The 10,542-nt window shown below is 39.7% G+C and overlaps 1 protein-coding gene across 1 annotated transcript in view; it reads left to right on the plus strand.

Annotated features, from left to right (window-relative positions):
* The first annotated feature begins 1,515 nt into the window (after positions 1-1,515).
* Positions 1,516-10,542, plus strand: part of TMOD2 (tropomodulin 2) — a 58,525-nt gene continuing 49,498 nt past the window's right edge. Inside the window, exon 1 of the mRNA XM_069098058.1 lies at positions 1,516-1,745. The gene's annotated coding sequence lies outside the window, so the exon portion shown is untranslated. The remainder of the gene's footprint in view (positions 1,746-10,542) is intronic.

Raw genomic sequence — 10,542 nt, forward strand, 5'->3', positions numbered from 1 at the left:
GACCTGAGTTCAAATTCGGCCTCAGACACTTAAGACAAAAACTAGCCATGTGACCTTGAGCAAGTCATTTAACCCCAATTGCCCTCCAAGAAACAAAAAAAAAAAATGAAAGGGCTTGACAATATAACTTGTAGTCAAGAAAACAGTGGGTTCAAATCCCATCTCAGACACTTACTAGATGTTTGACATGGGCCATTACTTAACTTGTCTTAGTTTCCTCACCTGTAAAATAAAAGGGTTAGACTCAATGATCCCTTCCCTTCGTTTTTAAAAAACAAAAACCAAAACCTATGCAAAAAAAAAAAAAACTTTATTTCAGAAACATGAAGAAAAATATCAACCTCAATATCAGGATTACATATTCAGAAATAGTAGCAAGGGCATACTTGTAAGTATTCGTTTGTATGTTGTTGTTGTTGAATCATTCCAATCATGTCTGATCCTTCATCATGCCCTTTTGGGAGATTTTCTTGGCAAGGACAGGAAGTGGTTTGCCATTTCCTTCTCCAGATCATTTTACAGATGGAAACTGAGGCAAAAAAGATTAAGTGATTTGCCCAGTATCACACAGCTAGTTAGTGTCTGAGGGCATTTTCGAACTCAGAAAGATGAGTCTTTCTAAATCCAAGCCGGATCTGCCATAATTTTCGGGTACCATGATCTCCAAGAGAGTGGAGTAGAGGTATGGGAAAAGTGGAGTAAAAAAAAAAAAAAAAGAAGGTCCCATAGAAATAAAGAGATTCTCTTCGTGCATGGTGACACAAACCGAGTCATTTAATTTCTCTCAGTTTCCTCATCTGTAAAAAGGAGGAAGTTGGACTCAATTGTCTCTAAGGTCCAATTGTCTCTAAGGTCCCTTCTTTATGGAACTTAAATATATGATTTTATGAAGGCAAACTATGAAGCACATCCCCAAGTAATTAACTCAGTTTAACAATAATCCAGATGACTTCAAGGCAGCAACTACCGTCCTACTCCCAAACCAATCTGCCAGGCCTGGCTAAATACACAATCTGATCTCAACCCCCCTCCATACCTTCATCATCCCTTCTATTCCTTCCTTTGCCTCCTCTTCCCCAAACCTCAGCCCAGCCAACAATTCTCCTACAACAGGAATAGTTCCCATTCCAGTTGATGACACCAAATGATGAGATTTGGGACCTAGACTAGAATCAGACACACCATTTTATAATGCCTTCATTGGGGTTGGAGTGGGGAAAGTGGTGACTCACTCATCTCGATTACTTCGCGGCTTGGAAAAACCTCCACCCCCATTATTCACAGCCCCTGGGATTCCCAAAAGGATCAATTTCAGCTCTTCCCTGAAATCCAAAAGGTGATGATATCTCTACGACCTTCCAGTACATTTTGGTTACGTTATTTTAATACACATTTCCTGAACGGAAGGGAGGGCGAGAGAGACACAGAAAGACAGAAGAGAGTGAAAGGCAAGAGAAGGGATAATTTATGCCCTGGGGTCCCGCCTCCGATCCTGCATCTCACATCCTTTGGTCCTGGACTACGATTCCCGGCGTGCTCCGCTCTCCAAACCTGGATCGAGGTCGCGCAGCCGCCTCCAGGCTAATTGACTAGCCTGTTGATAGCCCTGCTTAGCATTTTCCCTAGCCAGCCTTCCCACCTTTTCCCACCTAGCTCCTGCCTCGGGCGAGAAAGGGCGACAAGCAGACAGGCGGGTGAACATCCTGACATACAGAGAGCGGACTCTGGGATGGAAGCACTGATGGGTAAGGCAGCTCTCTGCTTCTCCCGGGATGGGTGGGGACTCGGCCGAGCTCTGTCTCCGCTGGGTTTGCCGGGAGAGGCGCTGTTCCAGGCGATGTTGCTCGACATGTCCCCGGGACTGCAGTACCGCGGCGGCAGCGACTTCACCGCACCCTTCTTCTCGCCCTCCCTGTCGGGTCCGCCCGCAGCAGGGGCTGGAAGATGCTCTCAGTGCAGAACTGGGGCGGGCGGATGATGAGAGCACCGTTGGGTGGTGGCCTCTTTGCCTTGCCTCCTCCACCCGGGTGTTCAAGAATGAGTGCTGCGCGGTGCCACCCTACCCTGGGAGAGGCTGTGCATCCAGCTCCCTAAGGAAAGCACGGATCCTCAACTGGAGAGCACGAGGTTCCTCAGGGTTCGAGTCTCACGCCTCGCCCCCAGCGCTGCTACAGTTCCCGGGCCCCGGGTTTAGCTGCAGTCTAGGAGGCGCCCGAGCTGGATTCCCCCCTCCCGCGTGTACTCCGCAGTGCTAGAGGGCTGGGCTGGGGCTTCTGAACGCAATGCTTTGTTCAGACTTCATCTACCCTACGAGTTCAGTAAATGTGGGGGGCTTTAAATATCTCCATGGCTCGTGAAAACAAGGTCCGAAACCCAGTAAACAGGGCCATTTAAAACAACAGTAACAACTCCATAACTTGAGCTGTCATTCTTAGGGAAATTTCAGCATCCACGAAGGATGTCTGAAAGCTGCTTAATGAGTGTCTGTCTTTGCCGCCCTTAATATAGTATGATTAAAGTCAAAGTATTGTGCTGTCCTTCCCGTCTCTAGATTTTCCGTGTTGGTTCATAAGAATTAAAGTTGAGGAAGGCTAGAGATAACTGTTGTATTTAAATATGACAGGGGAAGGAGAGAAATACTGCCAAAGTGCAGACCAGCAATTGAGAGCACTTTACTGCTATGCTAGCAAGACTAAAGTCTGGCCCTACCCAAACTCCTTAGCCCACCATCTTGTGCCCATTACATGTTTTTCATTACTTTTTTTTCCCCCTGAATCAAGATTCTCATTCAGAGAACTGGAGAGGTGAGAGAGGTTTTTTGTAATGGTGGATCAGATAGGTGTATCTACCAGGGAGTGGACAGGCTGACACTAAGTGGGGGTTTTGTTTCTTTTCTTTGTAATTGTTGCTGCTGGCTTTTGTCGTGGTTTTGTTTTTTAAAAATAGCTTTCTTCAATCAGTTTAGATTTTATTCTACAGTTTTTCCCTGTCCAGATACGAAGAAAGCATACTGCTTCACTTACTGATATAACCTTATCAAGTAATAAACTTCATTTGTCCCCTTTAAATTGTCTTTGTACATTAGTATCTTATATTATCTTTATTTGGTGGGAGTGAAGTAATAAGAGAGTGATAGGGTATCAGCACCAGGAAGAAAGGTGCCAGGGGCGGAGCATGGCCAAGGTAATAAGGTATCAAGGGAAATGAAAACTAGATTCTAGATGTAAAGGGGACTTTAATGATCATCTTAAGGTTCTTTTATAGACCTGGGGCATATAAACTTGAGTTTTAAAAATATATTTTGATAACTATCTCAATATAATTTATTTCTTTTGTAATCCTAGTAATTTCTTTTGTTCAGTTAAAACATTATTCTAGGAGTCCATGGGCTTCATCAGACTACAAAAGGGGTCTATAGCATGAAAAAAAAATCAAGAATCCCCACTAGACCTAGAGCAACCCCTATATTTTGCAGATTAAGGATTCTTAGTCCCAGAGAGCTTGCCTCTGACTTGCCTCTCTGTAGAATGTAAACTTTTTGAGGGGAGGGACAATCTTATTTTTGTTTTTGTATCCCCATAGACTAGCACATAGTAGGATCTTGGTAAATGGTTTTCACTTGATTGATTGCCCAAGTTCAGCCACATAGCTAGTAAGTAAAAGACTCATAAATCTAAGTTTCCTGAATCTGAGTCAGATGCCCTTCCCACTATATTATATTGCTTTACTCATTTTAATTTTACATATGAAGAAACTGAGGCTCCCAGAGGTTAAGTAACTTGCCTAGGATCACAAAACTAATAAACATCTAATGGAATATTTGAACTCAGACCTTCCTGGTGCTGACCCTATTGTTTTATCCACTAGACTAGAACACTTAAATGCCACTTGAAGAGAATTCCTATTCACAAAATCAGCAAATAAGTATTATCATAGGCCATTTCTTGGGACAGTCATGAAAATAGCTCCTTACTGTAGAACAAAAGGTTATTTACCTTAAAATGGGTATGCAGGCATGTATATTTTCATAAATCTTTACCTACCACATACACATTTATGTTTGCATGTATATCGGGGAATAGTTAGCATGTACCATTCACCCCTAGAAAGATTTCATAGAGTGTAGAGATAATTGCTCTTAAAGGTAGGAAGACCTAGGTTCAAATCCTGCCTTTGACACATGTTGCCTTGTATTACTTCTTAGGGCCCCAGGCAACTCTATAAGACTATAAACTGAAAAACAGTGGCTGAGCTGCACTGGTAGAAGGAGTTTTATCACCAGGAACTCCCCATCTCCCTGAAATCACAGTTCTGGACCCCCAAAAAAGGTATATGCAGACGTGTAAATATGTCTGTAACTGTCAGTATCAGTGGACATTGGTAGGGGTGATAGCCAGCAAAGTGGCAAAGATGATGAAAGATGGGAATAGTCAATGGAAGAATCATGGAAAGAGAGGTGTGCTAATGTATTGTTGGAGCTGTGAATTGGAACAGCCATTTTGGAAAGCAATTTGAAATTACAGTCATTATTAAGGACTAAAATGCCCTGCCCTAAAGCTTCTACTGCTAGGCATGGAATCCAAGGAGGTCAGTGACCACAAAAAGGGGGGAAAGGTTTAAAAGAATATATATGTACATATATGTATATGTATATGCACATATATATAGAAATATTTATAGCAGCACTTTTGTAGTAGCAAACAACTGGAAAGTAGAAGCTCTTTGACTGGCAAGTGGCCAAAAATTGTGGTATGTGAGCATAATGAAATTTTACTGTGTTGTAAGAAATTATGAATATGATATAGAAAAACATGAAAAGATTTATATGAACTGATAAAAAGCAAAGTAAATAGAACCAGAAAAACAATATTATAAATAAAGATACAATATTATAAACAAAGACAATAGAAAGAACAACAAAACAATCAAAACTGAATAGTAGGAAATTATGAGCAAACTTGAACCCAAAGAAGAGATATCAGAAGATATTTTCCCCAGTCCTTTGCGGAAGTAAAGTGTGTGGGATATTTCTTATAATGTCATTTTTTTAGTTATGTTATTCAGTTTTGCATAACTTTTTTTTTCCTTTTTTATCCTTTGTTATAAAAAATAGCTCTATTGGAGGAGTGATGGAAATATAGTAGGAAACAGAAGTGATATAAAAGTAAAACAACATAATATTTTTAAATAGAAAGGGTATTTGGGGGCATGTATATTTTTATACTCCCCATTGTTTATAGAATGAAGTCCAAATTATATATATTTTTATTTTTTTGCTTTTTTTTTGGAGGGCTATTGGGGTTAAGTAACTGGCCCAAAGTCACATGGCTAGTAAATGTATTAAGTGTCTGAGATCAGATTTGAACTCAGGTCCTCCTGACTGCATGGCCAGTACCCTATTCACTGCTCCACCTAGTCTCTCCTAGTCCAAATTTCTTGAAATGGTATCCTAAGTCTTCCTCATCCTGACCCCAAGCCACATTTTTAGCCTAATTTTTCCCTTTCCTTTTTATGACCATTTTATGATCTGCATGGTATTTCAGGCAAATATTATTTTTTAGATAAAAGTTTTTCTATGGGAACACACTTCTAAAATTTTAATGGTCTATATAGTTCAAATTTCATAAAATTTTTGATTTTTCATAATTTATCCTTAAAAATTTTAACAACTTTATGAAAAAAGTCACTGAAGATTACATCATGAATATGTTTTAGTTTCCTTTTTTGCACAGTCATAAATAAAGCACACATATGAAATTAGAGTGTTTACCTACTATTTTATGTCCTTTTTCTGACAACATTATTTTACAACCATTTTTTCCATGTATATATATTATTGTCCACAAGTTTGTCATTTTTAATAGCTATGATATGGTATTACATGATATTAAAATACCATCATTTGTTTGATTAAGTCAATTATAGAGTTACAAAACAAAATGTTATATGATGTCAATGGAGGATACCAGTGTATGTGGGGGAAGGTTGGAACTGAGTAAAGAAGATCAGGAAAGGCTTCATGGAAAAAGTAGGATCTGAATTGGGCTTTAAAGAACAGTTATATAAAGACAGGTAAGGAAAAGCATTCTAGGAATAAAAAGCAGCGTGAGCAAAGACATAGAGGACTGCAAACACAATATGTGTTGTGCAGGGAGGGAAGAATGAGAGAACACAAGTAGTCCATTTTGACTCCAGCACAGAGTTTGAGGAAATAAATAATATGACATAAAGTTGGAAAGGTAAGGTGGTACCAGATTATGAAGGGCTCTGAATAATAAACTGAAACAGCTTTAGACCTCTACTTGTTAGCCAGTACAGAAAACACTAAATGAATAGAGGAATGGCATGACCAAATTTATGTCTTAGAAAGATTAGTCTGGTACCAGTATGTGGGATGGAGTTGGGAAGACCTATAAGAAAGCTATTATATCAGTAAGTGGCAACAAGGGCCTGCCTAAACTAGGATGATGGCTATAGGAATAGATAGTAGGGAGTGGAATCAAAAGATATGGAAATATAATCCACAGGATGGAGTCAATGATTAGATATAATTGGTGAGGAAATGAGCGTGGATGTGGCCATGTTAAATCAGTCTATTAACAAACATTTATTAAGTTCTTGCTAAGGGATGAGAATACAAAAAAAAGCAGAAATAGACCCCTGCCCTCAAAGAGCTTATGTTCTTATGGGATAGAGATGTACCAATAGAATACATACAAAGTAGATGGAAGGTAACAGATGGGAAGGCATTTGTAGAAGGGAGTACCAAGAAATGGAAGGTAGAACTGGAGTCAAGTCTTGAAGGAACCTGTAGATTCTAAGAGTCAAAGGTGAAGAAGGAGAGTATGCCAGGCTTGGAGAAAAGTCCAGGTCCAAGAGCATTGATACAGGAGATCAGATATCATGTATGAGGAATAGCAAATAGGCCCATATAGTGGAAGCAGAGGGAGATGAGTGATGTGTAAGAAGAGTGGGCAGATTGGAAGGGGCCAAGTTAAGAAGGGCTTTGAATGACAAAGACATTTTTCCTTTATGCTGGAGTTAACAGAGCATCACTGGAGTTTATGAAGTTGGTGGGGGAACCTTTACTTGAGGAAAAAAGTATATTAGTAGCTGTGTGGAAGATCAATTGGAGCAGGGAGAGATGAGGCAAGGAGACCAACTAGGAGGGTCCTATAATGATGTAGGTGAGTAGTGATGAGATCCTGAACTGGGATAGTGACTGAATTTAAAGATATTCAATGCAACATACATTTATCAAGCATCTTCATCAAGCATCTCTTTATGTGCAAGGCAACGTGGAGATAACCTGAAAGCCTCTGGAGACCCATGACTGAGGCACAGAAGAGAAATTACATAGAGTCATTGGCTGGGTTTGAAAGGCAAAAGAAATGCTTTTCAAAAAAATGGACATATTTAAGAATATTTTTAGGCAGATGGGAACCATACAGTGATCCCAGAAACTGAAAATGCTTCAGAGAGAGGGCTGACCATTGGAGCAAGGTCTGTAGGAGATAGGATCAAGTGTAGAGGTAGAGGAGAGGAATTAGTTTTTCACCAAAGGGATGGGAATATTTTTTGTCCCTCTGAAGTCTGCATATCAAACGTAACATAGTTTTATGTGCTTGTGATGGTCAGTTTCTAGATGACTTTTTCTGTATAGTAAGTGAAAGTTATATGGGGATTGTAAGGGAGTTTAGAAGAGAGGGAGGGAGTTATGGAGGAGTGAGAAAGTAAGGAGGATATAGAGCAGGTAAAGGAGGAGAAAGAGAAGCGTATTCCATGACTCATGAAGATTATTGCACTTAGTTTATAGAATGTAAGTGCCATACATTCTTGATAGTCCCAGAAGAGTTTATTGCTTGTTGACTTAAAATTCACAGGACTTATGTCTGCCATCTCTTAAGAATGACAGAATCATAGAATTTGGAGCTGCAAGAGATCTTATAGTTAACCTCCAACCTCCTTATTTTATGGATGAGGAAACTGAGGTTCCAGAAAGATTAAGCAATTTCCCCCAGGTAATAAGTATCCCAGCTGGGATTTTAGCATCGACCATCTGACTCTAAATCCAACACACATTTATTGTTCCGTGTTTTTTCGGTCATCTTCAGCTCTTTATGACCCCTTTTGGGGTTTTCTTGGCAAAGATACTAGAGTGGTTTGTCATTTCCTTCTCCAGAAAACTTTACAGATGAGGAACTGAGGCTCACAGGGTTAAGTGACTTCCCACAGTCACACAGTTAGTGAGTGTCGAAGGCTGGATTTGAATTGATGAGTCTTTCTGATCCTAAGCCCAGTACTATATCCACTGCCATACCTAGCTATCCTTTAAAAACTCCCTGAAAATTATTTGTTCAGTCACATCAATTCTCTAATGATTTATCATTTCCTTATCCAGGGGGTTAAGGCAAACAGAGGTTATGTGATTTGCGCAGGATTACACAGTTAGTACATGTGTGAGGTCACACATGTCAAGTTTTCCTTACTCTAAGGTCCAGTACTCTATCCACTGAGCCACCTAGCTACCTCTAACCTTTAAATTTACTACAATTTGAATATTTATTTAGCTTTGCCATATTGTGGGTGTTTTATTAGTTCAACTGGATTATCTTTAAATTAGTAAAGTAATAAAAGACACAAAGATCTATACCGTTAGCCTCTAAAGTGGGAGGGAGTCTGGACCAATCAGGAAATGAGTTCTAAACACTTGAACCATGTCTGGTTTCAAGAAGAGAAAGTATTAAAGCAAGTGCTTAGGTGGATATCAATGCTGGCATGTGATTGTTAAGTCATCCATCTTTTGTGAGGTTCACAGTTAGGTGTGGGAGAGAGTACAGCATTAAAAACAAGGTAAGGCTCTAGGGTGTTTATATTCAGCTGGGGTGGTCTAGAATTTCTTCCTGCTTTTCTCAGTATTTTGTATGGCCTTGGCCCTGTGAAAGGTAATCAGGGGCTCCCATAATATATTTGCTCCTCTCGGTGTCTTTTTTTGGGTCTGAAATCAGGTCCTGTGATATGTCCAGAGCTTAGACACCAAATATATCAAAGTGAGCTGAATGATGTTCATGTGTCCTGCAGATTCTGCCTGGAGATACAAATCTTAGCCATCATATGCCCAGTGGTAGCCTTTATAACACAACAGCTGCCATTCCAATCCAACTCTAGAGAAGTTAAACCTAATAATTCCTGGACTACATGCTTTAAGTGGATCAGAGTTAACACGCTAGATATATTCCTGCAAAGTTTTATGTATGTGGAATTTTTTAAATGCAATAATATTTTTTAACATCAAGTGAATATTTCTATGGCACAGAGATTTATATTCTCTTTAGATGAAATAATTACTTCTTGATTTATTGATAAGATCAGAGTTGGATTAGATAATCTTTAAATGCCATTCCAGAGGTAAATTGAGATATTCAAATATTGGATGTTCAGAATAAAAGGGCACACCTGTGTTTCTTTCTGTTACTTTATTTTTCTTTATCTCGCCTCTATTCTTGGATACTTTGCTCCTAACCACAGGCATACCCAAGGTGACTTCAATAATCAGGTGAGGCAATTTAGCTGAGATACTGATGTCAGAATAGCAGCTTTTCTTTTACGCACCAGAATCTGTGATATAACAGTTTGCTTGGGGACTGCTCTGCTGAGAAAGTTAGCAATTACTTAGAAAATTCTTAGGTTCTCTTCTTCTTTTCTTTCTTTACTGTTTTCCTCATTCTTGTGTTATCTTGTTCTACCTTATCTCCTCTGTCCCCCACCAAAATTCTAATCCATCACCCTTAATGAATCCTATTTTTCATCCTTTTTATCATTCCTTCACTGAATGATAACACAGACTTCTTTTGACAATATTTAAATTACTTTGCTGTTCTTTAAATGGTTTTCTATTACATGTCAGTATTCTCCAAGAATAAGTTCAGCAACAAATTCAGCAATCATGTTTTAAATATCTCTTTTGTACAGAGCACTCTGTGGACCCTGGAGGAGACAAAAGAAGAAATCACAGACTAATCTCTGCCCTCAAAGAACTTTAAATGTCAGCTAATGGAATCAAATCATTGTTTTTTAGAACAATTGTAGTAAGTAGAGTCTACTAGGACAATTAGGTTGGCACAGGGAATAGAGCCTGAAGTCAGAAAGATTCATGCCCCAGAAACTTACTAGCTGTGTCAAGCAAGGGCAATCTCCAGTCATCCTAATCTGTATCTTGCCACTGGACCCAAAATGGCTCAGGAGGAGAGAGTGAGACCAGTGACTTTAAAGGCACCTCCCTTACTTAAAACCATTTCACTTGCATGTTATAACTTCATTTCCCTGATGTCATGGTCTTTTTTTGAGAACACAGGACAAACAGCAACCTCTGTGAGTAGTAGTAGGAGCTGTCCTACTGGGGACCCAACTGGAACTAGCCTCCTTCCTTCCTTCCTTCCTTCCTTCCTTCCTTCCTTCCTTCCTTCCTTCCTTCCTTCCTTCCTTCCTTCCTTCCTTCCTTCCTTCCTTCCTTCCTTCCTCCCTCCCTCCCTTCCTCCCTCC

This window comes from Petaurus breviceps, unplaced genomic scaffold (assembly GCF_028583685.1).
Source record: "Petaurus breviceps papuanus isolate PSGF00001 unplaced genomic scaffold, PetGlider_PUasm1.0 37, whole genome shotgun sequence".
NCBI lineage: Eukaryota > Metazoa > Chordata > Mammalia > Diprotodontia > Petauridae > Petaurus > Petaurus breviceps.